This window comes from Salvia splendens, chromosome 22 (assembly GCF_004379255.2).
Source record: "Salvia splendens isolate huo1 chromosome 22, SspV2, whole genome shotgun sequence".
Classification (NCBI taxonomy): Eukaryota; Viridiplantae; Streptophyta; class Magnoliopsida; order Lamiales; family Lamiaceae; genus Salvia; species Salvia splendens.
Window position 1 is genome coordinate 13,978,318 of NC_056053.1, and position 24,395 is coordinate 14,002,712.

Below are 24,395 nucleotides of genomic sequence, written 5' to 3' on the forward strand. Positions count from 1 at the left end.
TAGGAATGAGTGTCCGTACGAGTTCTTAAATGAATTCAGCAAATTGTGTAGCATTCAGAAGAGGCCGAATGACGCAACAGAGGAGGACTATCGCTTGCGCGCAGTTCCTTTTGCCTTGAAGGGGGAAGCCAACACTTGGTTATTAAGGTTACCCCCGGATTCTATCCGTACATGGAGGGCCTTTAAATTGAAATTCCTAGATTACTTCTTTCCGTCGAGCAAGACGAACGCTCTCAAGAAGGATATCGTGGAGTGCAAGCAGGAGTATGATGAGTCTCTGAGTCAATATTGGTCACGATTTAAGGGGTTGCTAGATGCCTGCCCGAACCATAGGATAATTGAGGTAGAGATTTACTATTTGTTTTATGAAAGAGCAAACCCTGAGTTAAAGGATTTGATGAAATCCTCGAGTGAGGGAATTACAAAGAAGAGAGGAAGTGAAGCAAGAGAAATTCTGGGAAAGCTGATTGAGGCGAAAAAGGCATACGATAGCCCAAGGAATTTTGTGAAGAAAGGCTCAGCGAATGCGCTGAGGGATCAGGATGAAGAGAGGGTAGAGGCAAGAATCGACAGGCTTGAGAAAGCACTGTTGAACGCCATCGAGAAGACCAAACCACCAACCTCACAAGAAAAGGAGAAACCTCCGGGTCTAGGAGATAGTCAGTTTCAGCGATATTATGGACTCCAGGAAGGAGAGTACCCGGCTCAAGTTAATGCAATGGGGAGTTGGAATCCTTATGGAAGTTGGAATCCAGGGAGACAGGGAGATGCACCTTGGAGGAACCATCCCAATTTCAGATGGTTGGACAACGACCAGAGCCAGCCAGCACCACAACAGAACATTCAGTTAGTACCTCAACCGGAGAGGCAGAGTAACTGGTCTGGGAGAAATCAAGAGGGGCAGGGCAACTGGAATAGTCGGAACCAGGGAGATCATCCGAATTGGGGGAACAGGAACCGAAACCATCAAGGGAATTCTTATGTACCACCACACCAGAGGAACTTCCAAACCACCTATCAAGGGCCAGGAAACCAGTTCAACAATAGTTCGGGAGGTCAAGGAAACATTCCCCAGAATCAAGCAAGTGGTTCGAATCCAGGGTCCAGTCAGTCCAATTCTAAAACACCGAGAAATCTGGATGAGATGGTGCATGACCTCGTAAGTTCTCAGCAGCATATGCAGAATAACTTGCAGTCGAACAATGACGTAGTCCACAAGCTTCAGGACGCTCAGCAAGAGTAAAAGGCGGTGATGGATATGCTGGCAAAACAGATGTCACAGATAGCTACTTCTTTGAGCGAGATTCGAGGGAATGAAGGCAAGATTCCTGCCTCAGTAAGGATGCCTGATAGAGCTAACATCAGTCAGATCACTTTAAGATCAGAGATAAGGACGAATGAGGAGACAAACCCCACAGGAAGCAAAGGAAAAAGGGGTATAACCTCTAGACCCGAGAACTTAAAGGGAAATAGTCCCGAGAGAACAGATGACCTTAGGGCAGGAGATTTGGAGAAACCATTGCCTAAAGAAGCTGAACCATTTTTCATAGATCCAGAGCCAGAGTTTGAAAGAGAGAAGGTAAGCAAAGGAACCAATGAGCCCTCAGCTGGATGTTCTACTGGAGCAGGGAAGTTACTGAAGCCATTCCCAAGTCGAGGGGAAGCTAAGAAAAATAAGGAAGAACCGGTAGACTTCATGGACATTTTTGGGAAGCTGGAGATTAATTTGCCGTTCTTACAAGCGTTGAAGTTGCCGGTGTTCAGAAAGTTCATTAAGGAATTTATAGCTGGAAAGGCTAGACCCAGTGGGAAGATTCTAATTGGAGAGAATGTGTCAGCAGTGATTCAGAAGCGGAGAATGCCCTCCAAATGCATTGACCCAGGTATGTTTACCTTACCTATTTCAATCGGTGATGTAAAAATTGAGCATGCCATGTGTGATTTAGGGGCTTCGATAAATGTTTTACCGCTTTCCATTTATTAGAAACTGGTAGGAGTAAGTATGGTAGATACGAAAGTGGTGATTCAACTAGTGGATAGGTCGTGCATTTGCCCTGAAGGAGTGCTTGAGAATGTGATAGTCAGAGTGCATGATTTCTTGTACCCAGCTGATTTTCATGTGATAAAGATGAGTGACAATGAATCTGCCGAGTCTAGTGGCGTACTTCTAGGAAGACCTTTTCTTCGTACAACCAAGACCATAATTAATGTTTTTGACGGGACTATATGTCTTGACTACAATGGGGAGAAATACACCTTTAGCATCGATGAAGCAATGAAGAAACCTCTTGATGTAGAAAATTTGCATGATGTTGATGTTATTAACCCCTTAATCCAGGAATATCTTGAGAAAGAATTAATGCAGGAACAGATTGAAAATTCAGAAATGAGTTATTCTATCGACAGAGAAGTGGCTGAATGGTGTGAAGCAATGAACACAAAAGAATTATCAGATGAAGAGCTAGCCGAGCCAATCTTGGAATTTTGTAAAAATCCAGGAGTAGCAATGTCAAGGAAGATACCCCATGTGGCGAGCATGGAGGCTTGTTCTAGGTCGAGGAAAGACATAATATCTGATGGAACAGAGAAAAACCCCTTGCCCTAGGAGGCAACTACTTTGAAGAAAGAACTGAAGGTGCTCCCACCAGGCCTCAAGTATGCTTATCTCGAGGAGAATGAGACTTTTCCCGTCATCATCAACAGCAACTTGACCAAGGAACAGGAGAAGGAGTTGCTGACCGTGATCAGAAAGAACAAGAAAGCCATATGATGGACTCTCTCTGATCTGGTAGGAATAAGTCCGGATCTTTGCATGCACCATATTCGGTTGGAAGAGGGAGCGAAGGCTTGCAGGGACCCCCAGCGTAAGCTTAATCCGAACATGAGAGAGGAAGTTTTGAAAGAAGTCTTGAAGTTACTCTCCCTGGGAATTATCTACTCTATTCCGGACAGTGAGTGGGTCAGCCCAGTTCACATGGTTCCCAAAAAATCAGGGATTCAGGTAGTCAAGAATGATAAGAATGAATTGGTTCCCACTCGACTTGTTACTGGGTGGAGGATGTGTATTGATTATAGGAAGCTGAACGAGGCGACTAGGAAAGATCATTTCCCGTTCCCGTTCATTGATCAAATGCTGGAGAGGCTAGCAGAAAAACAATATTTCTGTTTCCTAGACGGATACAGTGGATACTTCCAAATCTATGTAGATCCAGAAGATCAGGAGAAAACTACATTTACGTGTCCTTTTGGCACGTATGCTTACAGAAGGATGCCGTTTGGTTTATGCAATGCGCCAGGCACTTTCCAACGGTGCATGATGAGTATCTTCTCAGATTTATTGGAGGATTGCATCGAGATTTTCATGGATGATTTCACTATGTATGAGAATTCTTTTGACTCCTGTCTAGCAAGTTTGGACATTGTGTTGAGGAGGTGCCAGGAAAAGCATTTGGTTTTAAACTTCGAAAAATGCCACATTATGGTCCCTGACGGAATTGTCTTAGGGCATGTAGTTTCAGAGAGGGGTATACAGGTAGACCAAGCGAAGGTTGGCGTGATCTCAAAATTGCCTTACCCTACGAATCAGAAAGAAGTTAGAGGATTCCTAGGCCATGCGGGGGCTATAGAATAAGGATTTTGCGAGGATCGCTCAACCACTCACCCATCTGTTGCATAATGAAGTTGATTTCGTTTTCGATGAGAGGTGCAAGGAATCTTTTCAGTTACCGAAGGATAAACTAGTCTCTGCCCCTATTATCAGAGCGCCTGACTGGAGTTTATCGTTTGAGATAATGTGCGATGCGAGTGACTACGCAGTAGGGGCGGTGCTAGGTCAAAGAATTGATGGGAAAAGCTATGTGATTTTTTATGCATCGAAAACGCTCAATCAAGCCCAGAAGAACTATGACACCACTGAAAAAGAAATGCTGGCGATGGTATACTCGTTTGAGAAGTTTTGCTCGTATTTACTGGGGTCAAGGGTGATAGTCTTCACCGATCACGCAGCTATTAAGTACCTGCTGGCAAAGAAGGAGTCCAAACCCAGATTGATCCGTTGGGTATTACTTTTGCAGGAATTTGATTGGGAGGTTCGAGACAAAAAGGGGACAGAAAACAAAGTGACTGATCACTTGAGCACGATTTTCCAAGGAGAAACGGATGAAGCTATACCTGATGCATTCCCAGAGGAGCATCTGTACTATTTAGGGGAATTTCCAAGACCTATCAGTTGGGAAGAAATAATGGCGTTAACAGGTCAAGGAGATTCTGAGAAAAGGAAATGTCAGCTGAACGCTAAGCCGTGGTTCGCAGACCTGGCAAATTATTTAGTCACTGGAGAGGTACCAAGTTCTCAATCAATCACCAGGGCCCAGAAAATGAAACTGAAAAGCGAAGCCAAGTATTATTTTTGGGACGACCCGTATTTATGGAAAATGGGGGCTGACCAGGTGATTAGGAGGTGTATTCCAGAATGGGAACAGAGGGATGTGCAGAATCATTGCCATTCCCTAGCTTGTGGAGGTCACTTTGGACCCAGGAGGACGGCGAGGAAGGTGTTAGATAGTGGGTTTTACTGGCCCACATTGCATAAGGATGCTTTTGAGTTTTGTCAGAACTGTGAGAGATGCCAGCAGACAGGAGGAATTTCTAAGAGGGATGAAATGCCATAGGTCCTAGTAATCGTCTGTGAAATATTCGACGTTTGGGGGATGGACTTCATGGGTCCATTTCCATCTTCGTATGGGAACACATATATCCTTGTGGCAGTAGATTATGTGTCGAAATGGATAGAAGCCAAGGCTATCACATCCTGTGAAGCTAAAGAAGTGGCAAAATTTCTTAAGTCTAACATTTTTAGCAGGTATGGTGTGCCTAGGGCTGTTATTTTGGATCATGGGACGCACTTCCGAAATCGAATGATAGAAGCTCTAATGAAAAAATATGGAGTGCACCACAGGCTGTCTACACCTTATCATCCTCAGTCAAATGGGCAGGCAGAAATATCAAATAGAGAGATTAAGGCAATACTAGAGAAAACGGTGAATTCGTCAAGAAATGACTGGAGTAAGAGGCTTGACGACGCACTATGGGCCTACAGGACAGCCTATAAAACGCCTATTGGAATGTCACCCTACAGGCTAGTGTTCAGTAAGATGTGCCATTTTCCTGTGGGTGTGGAACACAAGGCCTATTGGGCGGTCAAGGAAATTAACATAAACTCTCAGGCGTGTGAAGAAGAGAGGAAACTGCAGGTTCAAGAACTGGAGGAATTACGACTTGAGTCTTATGAGTCCGCAATGTGGTATAAGGAGAAGACTAAGCTTTGGCATGACAAAAATCTCCGGGTCAAGGAACTACAAGTAGGACAGAAGGTTCTCTTGTTCCAGTCCGAACTCAAACTGCTACCGGGAAAGTTAAAATCCAAATGGGTTGGACCTTACACTATCATATGTCTTCGCGCAAATGGAGCAGTGGAGATCCAGGGAAGTGCCACAAACTCTACTCCCTTTCTTATGAATGGTCATAGGGTGAAGGTTTTTAGGGATAATTCTGAGTTGTGTGTAGTGGAGGAAGTGCCGTTACGCACACTCTCTATTATCGCTTAAATGGTCTGTGGGGGAAAAACTCTCGACGAATTCCTGGGTCAAGTAAATTGGAATGTTTCTTTTCATATCTATTCACTGAACCAGGGGATCTAGAGAGTGTTTAATTGAAAGTGTAAATATTTAGCTGGTTTTTATAAAAGAAAAAAATTCCAAATAAAGAAGAAAATTAATTTTCCAAAAAAAAAATTATTAATTTTCGAAACATCAGTCTTTTCAGGGAAAATGTTTTGTCACTTTTTTTCCTTGACCTGGGCCTCTGATGTTTCATTTTCTTTTGTTTTTGCCTAAGTGTGGTATCGCGGGAGTAACATTTACATGGGAAAGAGAAACTTAGTTTGGGAGGGAAGTGGAATAGTTTTGAAATTCAAAAACTACTTTATGAGAAGGCAAACGATTGCTTATGTCACGCCTGCAACCGCCTGCATATCCGTACGGGCCCTTACCCACTTTTACCATTTCCACTCCTTATACTCTATTTTCTCAATCCAAACTTTCTCCCGCTCTAAAAATCCCCAATTCTCTCTCGCGATACCCAGCTTTTCACTAACCCTAACCGTAATTTCTTTCAAAGTCTTTGAGAAATTTTCAGATCCGAGCAATGGAGAACAAATCAACTGCAGGAAGCGCCGCCGGATCTGCCGATTCCAACACGAAAAATTTCATGGCAGAATTGATGCAGAAATTTGAAGGACCGGAAGAAGTGATGAAAGCTTTTGCCCTGCTCACAACAATGATGGGGAAGGCCGCGCCCACCGCACCACCACCACCACAAGTCCCAGAGGAAACGATTTCCAAACCGTCTACCGTTCATGCAGAAGCCAAACCGGTTACTGGCGAACCGGACAAAAATGTCGCGGTGGCCGAAGAACAGGAACACAGTACAGATCTGGTTGCGGAGATGGAGTAGGTTACGCTAGTTGAGGGGGAAACCCCTGTTATCTCTGGTGTTGATGTAGTCGAGGGGGCAACCCCTGTGGTGTTTGAAGAAGTCGGAAAGGGGGAAACCTCAGTTGTTGGTGACTTGGAGGGGGCAACCCCTGGTATGTCTGACGATTGTGTTGGGGAAGAGACCCCAGAAAGGATGGCGGGCAGAGATGCCCTAATTTCTGAGAAAACGGTTGCTGAGGGGGAAACCCATGTTTACATTGAGGGGGCAACCCCTATTTTGTCTGAGGAGGGAGAAGCCCTCACTACTGACGACGGACCGGAGCCCAAGGAGAGCGGGCTGGAATTGGTAATAGAACTGGACGATCAGCCGGTGGTTACAGATGTACCGATAAATGACCGGGAAGCTAGAAGACGGGCCAGACGGAATTTGAGAGAGGAGATCGAGGATCTCACTGTGCCCGCAGGTGAAGAAGTCCACGTCTTAGGAACGGAGGGTGAGCTAGAGAAAGAAACCCCTAGATCTGATAGGGAAGAAGACGAAGAGGAGGAGCGCCGCCTGGCGGCCGAACGGAAAAGGAAGGGAAAGCAAGCTGCTGCTTCCCGGGTCAAGAAGGCTAAGACGACCGCAGGAAGCAAATCTGAGGAAGTTTTGCTCCCGACCCCAACTAAGGTTCCTTTCGCCAAGGAACCTGCCGACCCTCCTTCGTCTATCGAGTCTGATGAGGACGAAATCGAAGTGCCCGAGGAGATATTGAACTTTGAGCCAGAAGAGGTCTGGCTAACCAAACAGCTACTGGAAGCAATGAAGTAGTTTGAGGACCTCAAGAGAACTGCTACGTACAAGGAGAGATGTAGTTCTGGTAAGTTGGCAAGATCGGGAAAGAGGTATGTGCGGAAGGAGTTGAAAGAAATAGCCTCTGACGACGAGTTCCAGCAGTATATAGATGCGATCGGGTTCGATTGGCTCGTGAAACACAGTGAAACAGAGGTGCCGACAGCTTTGGCACAAGAATTCTTTTCTACTTTCCGTTTGAAACCAACCACGGACTTGGATGCCGATTCCATCACTTTCCGCCTATTCACTGTGGAGTATGAGATGAGTATACGAGAATGGTCCTTCCGAATGGGACTGTTTACGCGTACGGAGGATGATGAAGGGCTATGGAATGATCGGGTGGTTGGAGCGCCGAAGTTTACACCCGGTTTCAAACCACAACCAGCTTGGGAATTCATCACCCACCCAAAGGTAGGATAATTTAAAACAAGTGTTTCAAAGGGGTTTCATATAGAGAATCGCATACTCCGATTTGCTCAGACCTTCATCAGCTACAATCTCGTGGGGACTGCGAACTCAGCCTTGACAACGGCAGATTTATACTTTACTTAGTGCATGGCCACGGGAGTAAGAGTGCATTTAGGCTACTGGTTAGCCCAGGCATGCCACCAAATGACTGCCAATCCTTCCCGACACATGTACACTTGTCATCTTTTAGGGGCTTATCTTCAGAGAAACATAATACTGAAGATCGCCAAGTCGGCCACTGAAGTGGTTATGTGTGAGCCCCCAGAAGCCTTTAACATCGACTACTTTTTCAACAAATGGCTGTTGTACATGCACGGGAAGGAGGTGTGTTTCTACGAAGTCGGCCGAGTGGAACCCCAGGTTAAGCGAGAACCAGAAGTTGAGGAGATGAGAAAGGAGGTGGGATGGATGAGATCAGAAATCAGGATGGTCAGAGAGGAGATGGTGGCCCTACGGGGTAGTATGAAGGAGTTGGTGGGAATGTCGTCGACCCACAGTGGTCAGATGAAGGAGGCTGTCCAATTGATGATGATGATGACCAAATGGTTGAAGGAGAATTGCTCCGCGCCCCAGGCGATATTGACTACTGGACCCAGCACGTTGTCCACCCACCCTGGGCCAGGAAGTTCATCTCTACAGCGTCCCCCACCCGAGTCTAAACCCTTGCTAGCCCCGTCAGCATCAAAGTCCCTGACTGTGAAGAAGACATTGACCAGGCCACCGAGTGAGACAGAGCATGAGAAGCCAGATTCGCCGACAAGAAAGAAAGCAAATGTGACCCGATCTTACGTACCGCCCCAGTCTGGCTCCCACGGGGGCCAGTCCCCGAATTAAATCCCCCATGAACAAGTAACTTTTACTTTTCTGTTTTTCGTTTCTTCTTTCTTTTCGTTTTATCTATGTTTTTTGCCCAGCATGATTTATTCTGCATATATGTGTTGTGCCTTCACACGCTTAGCCTAATGTTGGATCTAAGTATGAGAAGATGTTGTTCGCATGTTTTGGCTTTTGTCTGTTACACTTATCCCACTTAGCCCGATATTCGGTCTAAGTGTGAGAAGTTTTTGTTAATATAGCATGTGTTTGTTATTTGTGTTTTCTGTGTATATCTTCTCCCACTTAGCCCAATTCTTGGTCTAAGTGTGAGAAGTTTGTGTTTTCTTTGTGTATGTGATCTCTGTTTTGTTGTCGCCACTACCTGCCCTGTTTTTCACCTCATTGGGATTGCTTGGGGACAAGCATGAATGAAGTGGGAGGGGGAGAGCAGTTAGTGCATTTAGTGTCAAGCATGTAAATAATCTGTTAGGTCTAAGAGTCTGTAGCTTTTTTTAGGTTCTGTGTTTGTGTTCGCATGAGCTGGCGAATATAATAAGGCAAGATTCCCTTAGTGAGAGCAATTGAAGATAAGATGCATGTCAACTTTGAGGCCTTTTTCCTTAATAAGCTGAATTCGGTTTGAATGACGTAAGGACGATGGAGGATGCCTTAGATGACCTAGTTGTGAAGCCCCATCATAAATGTGAGTTATAAGCTATACACTTAGAGCTAACTTGTATAAAAAGGGGGCCACCACTTGATTGCTTAGGGAGAAGAGTTTGGAGGTATAAGCTGGACGAAGTCCGGGAAAGGAGGTATAAGTTGGACGAAGTCCAGGAAAGAAGGTATAAGCTGGACGAAGTCCAGGGGAGGAAGAAAATAAAAAAATTTGGAGGTATAAGCTGGACGAAGTCCAGGGGAAAAGAAATAAAAGAAAAAAAATGGTAGCAAAAGAAAAAAAATTCCTAAGGGCAGGGAACAAAAGTAACTTGACCCAGGAAGTAAAAAGGAGGACTGTAGGAAAGAGAAACTCTCATAACCCGATGCATCAGTGGTATAACATTAACTTAAGAGTGATTCGATCCTAACATCCCTGGTGAGGAATGAGTGATCGAGTGAATCCAACAATTGGGAAGTCAGTAGGCTATCTTGACGAACTGACAGACCGTTTAAGTGAAAGAAGGGAGGAGGAGGATTTGAAGACTCTAGACAATCGGATAGAACTTAAGCTTGTGGGGACGATCGCCTAAAAATTGAAACTAGTTCATGCTTGTGTGTTTTTCTTTAAGTGTTTCTTTTTGAATCTGTAGTATGTCTAGGTCTAGTAGTTGGAGTTTTGTTCGTGTCTTGTTTGTAGAGTCGTTCATGGGAACTGTGCACTGAAATTCGCCTTATATCTTTTTCTTGTCTTTCATGCTTGAGGACAAACAAGGTTTAAGTGTGAGCAGTTTGATAAGGCTAATTTCATGCATAGGTCTAGGGGGTAAATTCATACAATTATAAGGTCTAACACATGTTTTAAGCCAGGTGTGTAGAAGAATTCACCAGGTCGAGTAACAAAGAAGGTGGATTCCAAGGACCATGCAATTATGGTGAATAAGTGAGCAAATTCGGAGGAAACAACTAGACGGAGGGATCGTGAAGCTGAAGGGCAGAATGGAGATTTCTGCGAAGGTTTCTAGAAGATCCTACCGCACCTATATAAGGAAGGAAGCATGCAATCTGGAGGGATCCTCTCGGTGGGGACCTCAGTAACAGATTTAGTTTGCAGCTCACTTCACTTCTACACACTTTTGGGTTTTGATGGGGAAATTGTAGGGCATTTTTGGGTTACTGGTTGATAGTTAGTCGTCGGAGTAACACCGTCCTCGTGGAGGACGAAGAAACAATTTAAATCGCTTTCATTTTAGTTTTCTATCGTGAATTTCACCGAGCTTCGCCGTTCGGAGCTTGGCCCTATTTACTGTCGAATTGCTTTAGTTTATGAAATTTCTGTTTTCTGCCATTAACGAGTTCTGTTGATTTCGATTATGGGAGTTCATTATTTTGCGTTTGTTGTAGTTGCTGAGTTGGATGTTTGAGTTTTGTATTGGTTGACGAGTTTGGTGAAATTGTTGGAATCTGGTGTTGATCGAAGTAGATCTGGGTGAATCGAGAACCATGGAGTTGATGTTGGTTGCTATTTGGGTTCGGATGGCTTGGATCCGGAGTGGATTGAGTTTCCGACGTTGGATCTGAAGAGTGATTGAGACTTATGCCTAACTTTCGTGTTTTCATTTCATCCCTCCTAGTATACGTAGATCTGTTCTATTTTCGGTTGTTTGCAAGTTTCCGACGTCCGAACTTTTACATTTTGTTTGAATCTCGGTATATGCTCTGTTTTCTCCATCTTCGTGTTTGATTTAGTTGATGTGAAGCATGTCGTTGTCAGTTAGATGCTTTGTTAGTTAGTTGCAGCTTTAATTCCGTTTTTGATATTTCTGGAAGTTGGTCCCCAATTCTTAGTTGTGTTCTGTTTAACTATAGTTGGTAATCGTTTGCTCTATCTAGGAAGTAGGTTTAAAATTCCGTAGTTCTAAGGATGTTAAAGCACTGCATGTTGTTTACAGTTTACTAGGTCTAGTGTCTAATTTCGTGCCTAGGTCTAGAAGTAGAATACCTCAACCAAAGTTTGCGTGGCAGCAGCCGTTTTCTAACCAAAAATCTCTAGATTTTTTCTTGCGCGTCTATCTTCGTGGGATCGACCCCTTGCTTCCCTATACTAGTCTATAGTATAACGGGTTGAGGGATCTTTGAAACACAAGAGTTTGTGTGTCCATAGCCAGAGTCTTCCGTGTCGCCTTGAGTTCCTAGACCTAGTGTTTAGTGGATTCAGTGGACTTGGCAGCTTGATCTAGGAATTTATCATACACACGCTCACACGACAGACACACGTTTCAGGGATCTTGTAGATACCACAGGACTCTCTGCAGTAAATACTTTGCAGAATATCTACATTCGTTTACCACTTCATGAACTAGGCAAGTCGCTTACCACTGACTTGGTCCGTTTTCTCCAGTCTTCGTTTTTGACCTATTTCTACCTACCATTTACTGTGTCTAGTTTGCATATTTATTATCACAACACACGTCAAAATACCAAAATATATAATATATGCAATTAAATGACATAATTTGCATGATTGTCATTCAAAACTGGCCAAATATAAGCTCTAAAAATATGCAAAATCCGTGTTTATTGCTCACCAATCTTCTTACTTAAAAAACGTAACTATTCAAGGTGTGATGTGTTTTTGTACAAAATATCATGTCCTTGTGTAAAGATTGGATTTGTTGCCGGTAATTTTAGCACAGATTTGGAGAAAGAGGATAAGAAGTTGCCTATAAAGTTGATAGCGATATCACTTGCTGTTGGAGTCCTTGTAGCAAGCATTTTAAATGGGGGAGTAGTCTATTTGACAAGACGAAGGAGGCAAGGTAGCATGTTTCTCAAGTTGAAAACATGGACGTAATGCAAGCAGAGCCCGGATGTTAACGAAATTTCCTTATTGCAGTAAACGCGAAAGATGGGGATATAGATGTACCTACAATCAAAATGGCTGATATTGTGGAAGCAACAAACAACTTCTCATTGGAGAACATGTTAGGATCTGAAGGTTTTGGGCCTGTTTACAAGGTAACATATATATATATATATATATATATATATATATATACTACTTCAGTTTCAATGGCCAATGTATAATAACTCTAGACATCCTTACTAACATGGCATGATCAAGCAGGGCCAGTTATCAACGGGACAACACATCGCTGTCAAAAGATTGTCCAGAACTTCGGAACAAGGTGTTGAGGAGTTCAAAAATGAAGTTAAATTGATTGCTAAACTTCAACATAGGAACCTCGTCAAACTTGTGGGACGTTGCGTTGAAGGAGAAGAAATGGTGCTAATATATGAATACCTACAAAATAAGAGCTTGGATTCATTTATATCTGGTGCTGCCTCAAAAATCTTACAAAATTTTATTTGTTCTATAAATGTTTAATGAACCAATTGATGATATTAATCAAGTATGTGTAGATGAGAAGCGAATGATGCTTTTGACATGGCCTAAATGCTTCGAAATCATCATGGGAATTGCGAGGGGACTGCTTTATCTCCAGCATGATTCCAGGTTAAAGATAAGATTTGGAGACGGGTAATATATTACTAGACGAGAACTTAAATCCAAAAATTTCCGACTTTGGGTTAGCAAGAGCATTTGAAGAGGACGAATCGATTGCTAGAACGAAAAGAATTGTTGGGACATAGTAAGTTTCTTTTATCATATGAAAGAGATTTTGTCATTTCCAGTTGTGGCCTTATGAACAACAATTGTATGCAGTGGTTATATGGCTCCAGAATATGGACATTCTCAGTGAAGTCTGACATCTTTAGCTTTGGAGTGATATTGCTAGAAATAGTGAGTGGGAAGAAAAATAGAGGATATGAGCATGACTACCACAATCATACCCTTCTTGGCCATGTGTGTATTACCAATCAGTATTTTGATGTATTATAAGAACTACACATACTAACATTGGCATAGTTGCTATGGAAAGATGGCAAGATTATGGAAGTAATGGACGAATGTTTGAAGGAAACATGCGATGAGTCGCAAATGAAGAGATGCATACATGTGGGGTTGTTATGCATTCAGAAATTAGCAGACGATAGACCTATTATGCCATCGGTGGTTTTAATGTTAGCAACTGATGGAGCAGTCCTACCTGATCCCAAAGAGCCTGGATATTTTGTGATTCTAAATGAGTTAGAGAATGCAACTATCACCATTACTGACTTGGAAGCCAGATGAGGAACTCCTCAACATATGGTTAAGTTAATGAATCAATTATATAAGGCATATGGAGTATATATATTGTTAGATAAGAGAATATCTCTACGAATATCCCATATATCTATTAATATGGAGTCCTTGTAGCAAGCATTTTAAATGGGGGAGTACTTTGCAGAATATCTACATTCGTTTACCACTTCATGAACTAGGCAAGTCGCTTACCACTGACTTGGTACGTTTTCTCCAGTCTTCGTTTTTGACCTATTTCTACCTACCATTTACTGTGTCTAGTTTGCATATTTATTATCACAACACACGTCAAAATAAAAAAATATATAATATATGCAATTAAATGACATAATTTGCATGATTGTCATTCAAAACTGGCCAAATATAAGCTCTAAAAATATGCAAAATCCGTGTTTATTGCTCGCCAATCTTCTTACTTAAAAAACGTAACTATTCAAGGTGTGATGTGTTTTTGTACAAAATATCATGTCCTTGTGTAAAGATTGGATTTGTTGCCGGTAATTTTAGCACAGATTTGGAGAAAGAGGATAAGAAGTTGCCTATAAAGTTGATAGCGATATCACTTGCTGTTGGAGTCCTTGTAGCAAGCATTTTAAATGGGGGAGTAGTCTATTTGACAAGACGAAGGAGGCAAGGTAGCATGTTTCTCAAGTTGAAAACATGGACGTAATGCAAGCAGAGCCCGGATGTTAACGAAATTTCCTTATTGCAGTAAACGCGAAAGATGGGGATATAGATGTACCTACAATCAAAATGGCTGATATTGTGGAAGCAACAAACAACTTCTCATTGGAGAACATGTTAGGATCTGAAGGTTTTGGGCCTGTTTACAAGGTAACATATATATATATATATATATATATATATATATATATATATATATATATATATATATATATATATATATATATATATACTACTTCAGTTTCAATGGCCAATGTATAATAACTCTAGACATCCTTACTAACATGGCATGATCAAGCAGGGCCAGTTATCAACGGGACAACACATCGCTGTCAAAAGATTGTCCAGAACTTCGGAACAAGGTGTTGAGGAGTTCAAAAATGAAGTTAAATTGATTGCTAAACTTCAACATAGGAACCTCGTCAAACTTGTGGGACGTTGCGTTGAAGGAGAAGAAATGGTGCTAATATATGAATACCTACAAAATAAGAGCTTGGATTCATTTATATCTGGTGCTGCCTCAAAAATCTTACAAAATTTTATTTGTTCTATAAATGTTTAATGAACCAATTGATGATATTAATCAAGTATGTGTAGATGAGAAGCGAATGATGCTTTTGACATGGCCTAAATGCTTCGAAATCATCATGGGAATTGCGAGGGGACTGCTTTATCTCCAGCATGATTCCAGGTTAAAGATAAGATTTGGAGACGGGTAATATATTACTAGACGAGAACTTAAATCCAAAAATTTCCGACTTTGGGTTAGCAAGAGCATTTGAAGAGGACGAATCGATTGCTAGAACGAAAAGAATTGTTGGGACATAGTAAGTTTCTTTTATCATATGAAAGAGATTTTGTCATTTCCAGTTGTGGCCTTATGAACAACAATTGTATGCAGTGGTTATATGGCTCCAGAATATGGACATTCTCAGTGAAGTCTGACATCTTTAGCTTTGGAGTGATATTGCTAGAAATAGTGAGTGGGAAGAAAAATAGAGGATATGAGCATGACTACCACAATCATACCCTTCTTGGCCATGTGTGTATTACCAATCAGTATTTTGATGTATTATTAGAACTACACATACTAACATTGGCATAGTTGCTATGGAAAGATGGCAAGATTATGGAAGTAATGGACGAATGTTTGAAGGAAACATGCGATGAGTCGCAAATGAAGAGATGCATACATGTGGGGTTGTTATGCATTCAGAAATTAGCAGACGATAGACCTATTATGCCATCGGTGGTTTTAATGTTAGCAACTGATGGAGCAGTCCTACCTGATCCCAAAGAGCCTGGATATTTTGTGATTCTAAATGAGTTAGAGAATGCAACTATCACCATTACTGACTTGGAAGCCAGATGAGGAACTCCTCAACATATGGTTAAGTTAATGAATCAATTATATAAGGCATATGGAGTATATATATTGTTAGATAAGAGAATATCTCTACGAATATCCCATATATCTATTAATATGGAGTCCTTGTAGCAAGCATTTTAAATGGGGGAGTACTTTGCAGAATATCTACATTCGTTTACCACTTCATGAACTAGGCAAGTCGCTTACCACTGACTTGGTACGTTTTCTCCAGTCTTCGTTTTTGACCTATTTCTACCTACCATTTACTGTGTCTAGTTTGCATATTTATTATCACAACACACGTCAAAATACCAAAATATATAATATATGCAATTAAATGACATAATTTGCATGATTGTCATTCAAAACTGGCCAAATATAAGCTCTAAAAATATGCAAAATCCGTGTTTATTGCTCGCCAATCTTCTTACTTAAAAAACGTAACTATTCAAGGTGTGATGTGTTTTTGTACAAAATATCATGTCCTTGTGTAAAGATTGGATTTGTTGCCGGTAATTTTAGCACAGATTTGGAGAAAGAGGATAAGAAGTTGCCTATAAAGTTGATAGCGATATCACTTGCTGTTGGAGTCCTTGTAGCAAGCATTTTAAATGGGGGAGTAGTCTATTTGACAAGACGAAGGAGGCAAGGTAGCATGTTTCTCAAGTTGAAAACATGGACGTAATGCAAGCAGAGCCCGGATGTTAACGAAATTTCCTTATTGCAGTAAACGCGAAAGATGGGGATATAGATGTACCTACAATCAAAATGGCTGATATTGTGGAAGCAACAAACAACTTCTCATTGGAGAACATGTTAGGATCTGAAGGTTTTGGGCCTGTTTACAAGGTAACATATATATATATATATATATATATATATATATATATATATATATATATATATACTACTTCAGTTTCAATGGCCAATGTATAATAACTCTAGACATCCTTACTAACATGGCATGATCAAGCAGGGCCAGTTATCAACGGGACAACACATCGCTGTCAAAAGATTGTCCAGAACTTCGGAACAAGGTGTTGAGGAGTTCAAAAATGAAGTTAAATTGATTGCTAAACTTCAACATAGGAACCTCGTCAAACTTGTGGGACGTTGCGTTGAAGGAGAAGAAATGGTGCTAATATATGAATACCTACAAAATAAGAGCTTGGATTCATTTATATCTGGTGCTGCCTCAAAAATCTTACAAAATTTTATTTGTTCTATAAATGTTTAATGAACCAATTGATGATATTAATCAAGTATGTGTAGATGAGAAGCGAATGATGCTTTTGACATGGCCTAAATGCTTCGAAATCATCATGGGAATTGCGAGGGGACTGCTTTATCTCCAGCATGATTCCAGGTTAAAGATAAGATTTGGAGACGGGTAATATATTACTAGACGAGAACTTAAATCCAAAAATTTCCGACTTTGGGTTAGCAAGAGCATTTGAAGAGGACGAATCGATTGCTAGAACGAAAAGAATTGTTGGGACATAGTAAGTTTCTTTTATCATATGAAAGAGATTTTGTCATTTCCAGTTGTGGCCTTATGAACAACAATTGTATGCAGTGGTTATATGGCTCCAGAATATGGACATTCTCAGTGAAGTCTGACATCTTTAGCTTTGGAGTGATATTGCTAGAAATAGTGAGTGGGAAGAAAAATAGAGGATATGAGCATGACTACCACAATCATACCCTTCTTGGCCATGTGTGTATTACCAATCAGTATTTTGATGTATTATTAGAACTACACATACTAACATTGGCATAGTTGCTATGGAAAGATGGCAAGATTATGGAAGTAATGGACGAATGTTTGAAGGAAACATGCGATGAGTCGCAAATGAAGAGATGCATACATGTGGGGTTGTTATGCATTCAGAAATTAGCAGACGATAGACCTATTATGCCATCGGTGGTTTTAATGTTAGCAACTGATGGAGCAGTCGTACCTGATCCCAAAGAGCCTGGATATTTTGTGATTCTAAATGAGTTAGAGAATGCAACTATCACCATTACTGACTTGGAAGCCAGATGAGGAACTCCTCAACATATGGTCAAGTTAATGAATCAATTATATAAGGCATATGGAGTATATATATTGTTCGATAAGAGAATATCTCTACGAATATCCCATATATCTATTAATTAGTTTAGTATTTAGTTTAGTATTGATTTAACATATCTTTTCATATCTTTTGTCTTGCCCATTAAGTTAGAATCCTTATTATAAATATGGCTATAGTTATTCTCTTTAATTAATCAATGAAATAACATATTTTTTCCCTCAATTTATCGTTTACTTTATTTTTCGCAAAACCATAGTTGGAGCTGATCTCGGGGAGAGCCCGGGACGTCCGTTTATCTGTTCTTGATCGCCGATTATCATCGGCAATTCAGCGTTAGGGGAGAAAGCCCTTAACAATTGGTGCTTTCATTGGATCTCATCCTCCGGATTACCACCATCTCGACAACCACATCATGTATTGTCGCAACCAACAATATCAGCCATGGGCGACACCGCGAACAAAAACTTTCCTTGACGCGGAGATGTCGCTGCTCCAGGAGGCGCAAGCAGCGGACCCTATAGCCACGATCCTTGATCGTCTGATTACGGTTGTATCGAAATTGGAGACTTGCCTGGACGATACAGATCGGTTCGTTGGAGAATTTCGACCACCAGTCCAGCTACAGCCTGATCCGGACCCACCTACTCTACAACCGGAGATGCCGGAGCGGCTATGGCAGCCATATCAGCCACTCACGCAGACCTCTGTCACGAGCCAATGGTATCCACCCTTTGGTTAGTTGACCTTCACCAGCCCAGGCTCATATACCCAACCACACAATTTTTCCGACGCCTACCACGCACCCCAGCGCGAGGTACAGCAGTCGCACAACTACCAGACTAGGCCAGACCCATATGCACAGCCGGCCTACCAGGCCCGACAGCCCACCTGCTGGGACCCACCATGGCTACGCGATCAGTCGCCGCTCCCGTTCGTAGATGGACCAGTTCCTCAGCAAAATCCTAACGACGGGTATCCGGGGTTACACCATCAGCCTCATAATGTCCGCGCCGAGCAGCCCCGTCAACCCTCATGTTGGGACCCACCCAGCTACCGCTGCCCAAAGACCTTCCACACCGGTTATCAACAATGGCAGCCGATTCACCACCCACCTGGAGTGCTGCATATGCAGCCTACGTACCAGCCATCGCAGTTCGACCGATCACTGAATCCCGGCACAGCGTTGCTGCCTGCTGTTGCCCAGCCACGATCTGGCTCCACGATCCTGCCTCAACAGTCCCGGGAGTTTATTGATTCGGGGCAGCCGCGTGGTCTCAACAATATTACCAACCTCATGGTTCGATCGCCCTCCCCTGCCCAACTAGCCGCCGTAAACGATTACAATGAGAAGTTACGTGTGTATAGTTGGACCAAGCCGCCCTGCTCGCCCGTGTGACCGCTCGGTTTGAGGAGAACATTGATGATGAAAATATAGCTGCGGAGAATATTGATAATACTCCCACTATGGTATTGAGTGAGGATATTCCTGAGGACAATAAAGAAGTTTCCAACAATGCTACTCGCAATGATAATGGTGTTACTCTTGATGTTCTAGACGACGAGTCCTGCAAAGTGATCCTCAGGAACGACAATATGAGGCCTCAATTGCTCGTTGAGTCATATGATGACAAAAATGGGGATGGAATTATTGTTCCAACACATCATGAATTGAGAATAAAATATGATATAGAGGCTTTGCTTGAGGAGAATGTTGTCGGTTGTGCAGATAACTTTATTCTAGTTAAGAGCCTATCTAATAGTAGATTTATTGGAGCAACAAAGCTTATGTTCACCGGTATAATTGAGTCATGGTGTCGATCTAGTATACAAAGTTTGTTCCTTTATCGGCACCGACCGTTTGATCCAGGAGGGGAGGTCTCGCCAAAGCTTATGTTCGCGACACTCTTGGTTATGTCGGTTCCCACCTTGAGGACAAGGTTGATTTTAACCGTGGGGGAGTTGATACGAGAATATCTCTACGAATATCCCATATATCTATTATTTAGTTTAGTATTTAGTTTAGTATTGATTTAGCATATCTTTTCATATCTTTTGTCTTGCCCATTAAGTTAGAATCCTTATTATAAATAGGGCTATTGTTATTCTCTTTAATTAATCAATGAAATAACATATTTATTCCCTTAATTTATCGTTTACTTTATTTTCTGCAAAACCATAGTTGGAGCTGATCTCGGGGAGAGCCCGGGACGTCCGTTTATCTGTTCTCGATCACCGATTATCATCGACAATTCAGTGCTTTCTCCCCTAACGCTGAATTGCCGATGATAATCGGCGATCGAGAACAGATAAATGGACGTCCCGGGCTCTCCCCGAGATCAGCTCCAACTATGGTTTTACGGAAAATAATGTAAACGATAAATTGAGGGAAAAAAATATGTTATTTCATTGATTAATTAAAGAGAATAACAATTGCCCTATTTATAATAAGGATTCTAACTTAATGGGCAAGACAAAAGATATGAAAAGATATGCTAAATCAATACTAAACTAAATAAGAGAGATTTGGGAATATTCTTGGAAATATTCACGTATCAACTCCCCCACGGTTGAAATTCACCTTGTCCGCAAGGTGGGAACCACGACACAACGAAGAGCGACGTGAACAGAAGTTTTGGCGAGCTCTCCCCTGACACAACGAAGAGCGACGCGAACAGAAGTTTTGGCGAGCTCTCCCCTCCTGTATCAAATGCACACTGAATGGATAAGCGTCTCCATGCACCAATTCCTCGGCGACCAGCTTGGCCACTTGATTGTATATAATCCCCATAGATAATTATCTTCAAACCGGTATAAGCACCTCCTCTCTTGTTCCAATAAATCTCAACATCTTGAGATGACACACGAGCAACATGAATTGATGAGATGATCTCCTTCACTTCACCAATAGAATCCTCCTCCAACGCCTCTTCTTCCTCACTAATATCGAGGGTGTACAACTGCAAAATTGGGGACGGTTGGGGCGGTTCGTCGTCGAACAATTTCCCCTCTTCCCCACTGATATTGCTAGTCACAACAATGGCTTGGTTCGACACGTTTCCTTTATGAGAATAAGCAGCCTCACGATCTATGAATTTAGTCGCTTCCGTTGCTAATATAGAGCCCGTGGACACCAACCCACTCTCTGGAATATCACAATGCTCCCCTTCCACCATACCACGATTAGAAACGCAGTCAAAATCTTTGGGATCATCACATGAATATTCAAACTGAGCATCTAAAATCAAAGAATCTGACATTGCATCCGCGATCGGCGGTGGCACGGGCTGACGCTGACCCCGCTGGTCCAACGACGCCTGCCCATTGTGAAATTGGTGATCAGGGAACCTGTTAACCCACGGGTCCCATGCGGCTTGATTCGTCGATGATGGTGAAAGACCCCACGGCTGGAGCTGTTACGACCACGTCGACGGCGAAGACTCCCAGTGCGAGGTCCTCTCGCTCGATGTGGGCGATAGGTCCCATGACGACTGCTGCGTTGTGAACCCAGCCCGAAACGGGCCTGACGCACAACTAGGGTTAGGGCGAAACCCCTCGGGCAGGCCCAAAAAGGTTGCGCTCGCCGGTGGCGGCGGCGTCGTGACTGATACAGCCGTAAACGACTGTGTGAATGGCAATGGAACCTCCAGCGGGCGTGATTGCGCGCGACTGTGCGGTGGCTCCGGATCCGATCGCAGCGTATGGCGTGAAGATTGGCGGCGTACGTAGTCGTCTATGCGTGTCTCCACTCTCGCTAAACCTGCCATCAACTGCTCGAACAGAACCCTAATCGGGTCTGTACGTGAAGCTATGGAGGGCGACTCCATAGCCGGTGACAGAACTGGGTCTGTAACCGCTGGTAGTTTTGCGATTGAAGGCAGCGAACACATAAGGTTCGTGCGCCCTACTCCTGCTTGAAAATCGGACATGAATTCAGCAATGAAAGCACCAATTGTTAAGGGCTTTCTCCCCTAATGCTGAATTGCCGATGATAATCGGTGATCGAGAACAGATAAACGGACGTCCCGGGCTCTCCCCTAGATCAGCTCCAACTATGATTTTGCGGAAAATAAAGTAAACGATAAATTGAGGGAAAAAATATGTTATTTCATTGATTAATTAAAGAGAATAACAATAGCCCTATTTATAATTAGGATTCTAACTTAATGGGCAACACAAAAGATATGAAAAGATATGTTAAATCAATACTAAACTAAATAAGAGAGATTTGGAGATATTCTTGGAGATATTCACGTATCATATATCATGACATTTTTTTGTCTCTATATATATAATAATGATATGGGATAAATACATTGTGTACATTAAGGGTTACGGTCTTACAAATATTGAATAATATTGTCACCGTTGGTACTCACTAACATGCGCAGGAGGTTTTGGTCCTCTTTATAAGGTAACTTTTCATTACACATTTCTCAACTTGTCTTCTCTTTTTAGTATTTTCAGTGACACAAATTATAATTAAAATTTGAAAAATAAAACACTAAAAACGCATGAGGACCATATTGCATTGAAATTGAATAATCATTTTGTAGTTATTACACAATCTCTTATAGGATCCAATAAAAACTATATTAAGAAAAAATATTTATTTAATGACCTTATGGGCCCATGGACCTTTAAGTTAGTCATTGAAATCACAATAAATTGTGATACTCATAGACAAACTTGCAATCATGTTTAAGTCCATTAAGAAGTTTCCGAGGCATACAACTTCTTTTACTGCTTCTAAAGCAACCACATATTGAGCTTCTATGGTAGATTAAGATTATGTGATCCATTTCCGTTTCACGCTCTTTCATGTCATGACTTAACCTTCTAAGTACAATATATAATCGGAGATAGATAGGAAAATGATAAATACAAAATTGCAACTCAATATAAAATTCAGACAAATTTCGGACAATGATATTTGCCAATCTAATGGTCAATAATGCACCGAAAACAAGGAGGGTCATTATTAAGAAGTTTAAGGCCATATTATAAAATTCGGGTTTGAGGTCATGTTAAGATTATTTTAGGTCATCCTTACTATAATGACCTAAACATACACTAACAATGACCTAAAAATGACTCCGTATGCTTGATTTTGCATTTTTTTTTTATTAAGATTGAGTTTTGCATAGATCAAAACCCGAGATAGATATTTTCAAATCCAACAACTTAGGGTCAAACTTATATTTTGCAACTATGTCAACTAAAAAGTAGATATTGAATTAGTGCATATGCAGGATACTAAAACTTCCAATAATTAAAATATATGAAACTCATGTCATTTTCTTTTTTCCATATGGTCATTCATTCTTGATATATTAAAATTGAATGGATTAAATAAAATGAAGTTAAAGAATTGGTTGTGTCTTTGTTGTTGGTGTCTCAACTAAAATAAGAGGGCGCAAATGGAAGCGTCCTAAAAAACAAAAGATAATTCGTCCTTTATTTAGAAATGCTTTCTTTTGCTTCCTAAATTGTTGTTATTTTTTAAAATTTTCCGACGTACGTAATTGCGTCTCAATTTTTGTATCCTTAAAAAATAAGTTTTTAGTAGTAATGATATATTTATTGGTGACCAGAGGAGTACTATCCAACATGATAGGATTTCTTTGGGTTGCGAAAATCCCCATCTATTAATAAATTAAGTTAAAGTATAAGTATGTTCGATATTATATACAAAGACTAAAAAACATAGCTTTTGAGATCTTGTCCTTCAAGAATCAAAGGAAGAACTTATCTCACTGCAATCCATTCAATGTTATCTCATCCTAGTATCATTTGTCATTTCAGGGTTAGGAAACTTTTGCCCTGACACTGCAACTGTTGACAATAGATACTCTTCCCTACTAGGTTAAGAGATACTCCTTATTTATTTATGTGAGAAGGCCAAATAACACAATCACCATTCGTCAGAATACAGTATACTTGGAGTTTTTACTCAAGTAGTATAGATTATATTTTCTCATGATATAATTCATTTAGATTATAAAAGACAAATCATACAACAATAATATTTCATTTTCAAGTATCCGGAATTATAATTATTAGAGTTATAAATACATAAGTAGAATGAGATTCTTGTATATCATGACTAGGCATGCACAAACCGAACCGAACCGGCGGTTAACCGCTGGTTCATAACCCGGAACCGAAATCGGAACCGGCGGTTCGGACGGTTCGGTTCAGGTTCACGATTTTTAGAAACCGGAACAGCCGGTTCAACAGTTCAAACCGGCGATTCAAATAAAAAAAATTTTATATTTATAAAAATTAATTTTCACAAAAAAATAAATACAAAATTTTCATAATATCCCATATTTATTTGTTGGGCCTCTGAATTTTAAGAAACCATTATTGGTTGTTTCTCTTTTATAAAGATATCCTTTATGTTTCACTTTCGATGTAGGACAAAATATGTTGAAGTATTTTCTTTTATAACTATATATTTAGATCATTCATTAATCTTTTTCTAATGTAGAAGACAAAACATTCTTTATTTTTTAAATTTTACTCCCTCCGTCCCGGACTACTTGCACTTATTTTTTTCTGGGCGTCCCAAGTTATTTGCACTATTTCCATTTTTAGTAAAAAAATTCACCTACAGCCGTAATATTTGACTTTGCTATACACTCATTCCTTAATCTCCGTGCCGAAAATGAAACGTGCGAGTAGTGCGGGACGGAGGGAGTATTATTTACTATTTTTATATTTATTTTTGTCATAATTCCTTTTCCAAGACAAATCTATAGTTAATAATAGCATCAACTAGAAT

The 24,395-nt window shown here is 41.2% G+C and overlaps 3 pseudogenes; all 3 read left to right on the forward strand.

Annotated features, from left to right (window-relative positions):
* The first annotated feature begins 7,965 nt into the window (after positions 1-7,965).
* Positions 7,966-13,034, forward strand: LOC121786755 (annotated as a pseudogene).
* Positions 13,035-13,234: 200 nt separating this feature from the next.
* On the forward strand, positions 13,235-15,102 carry LOC121786756 (annotated as a pseudogene).
* Positions 15,103-15,302: 200 nt separating this feature from the next.
* On the forward strand, positions 15,303-17,146 carry LOC121786757 (annotated as a pseudogene).
* The last annotated feature ends 7,249 nt before the right edge of the window (positions 17,147-24,395 follow it).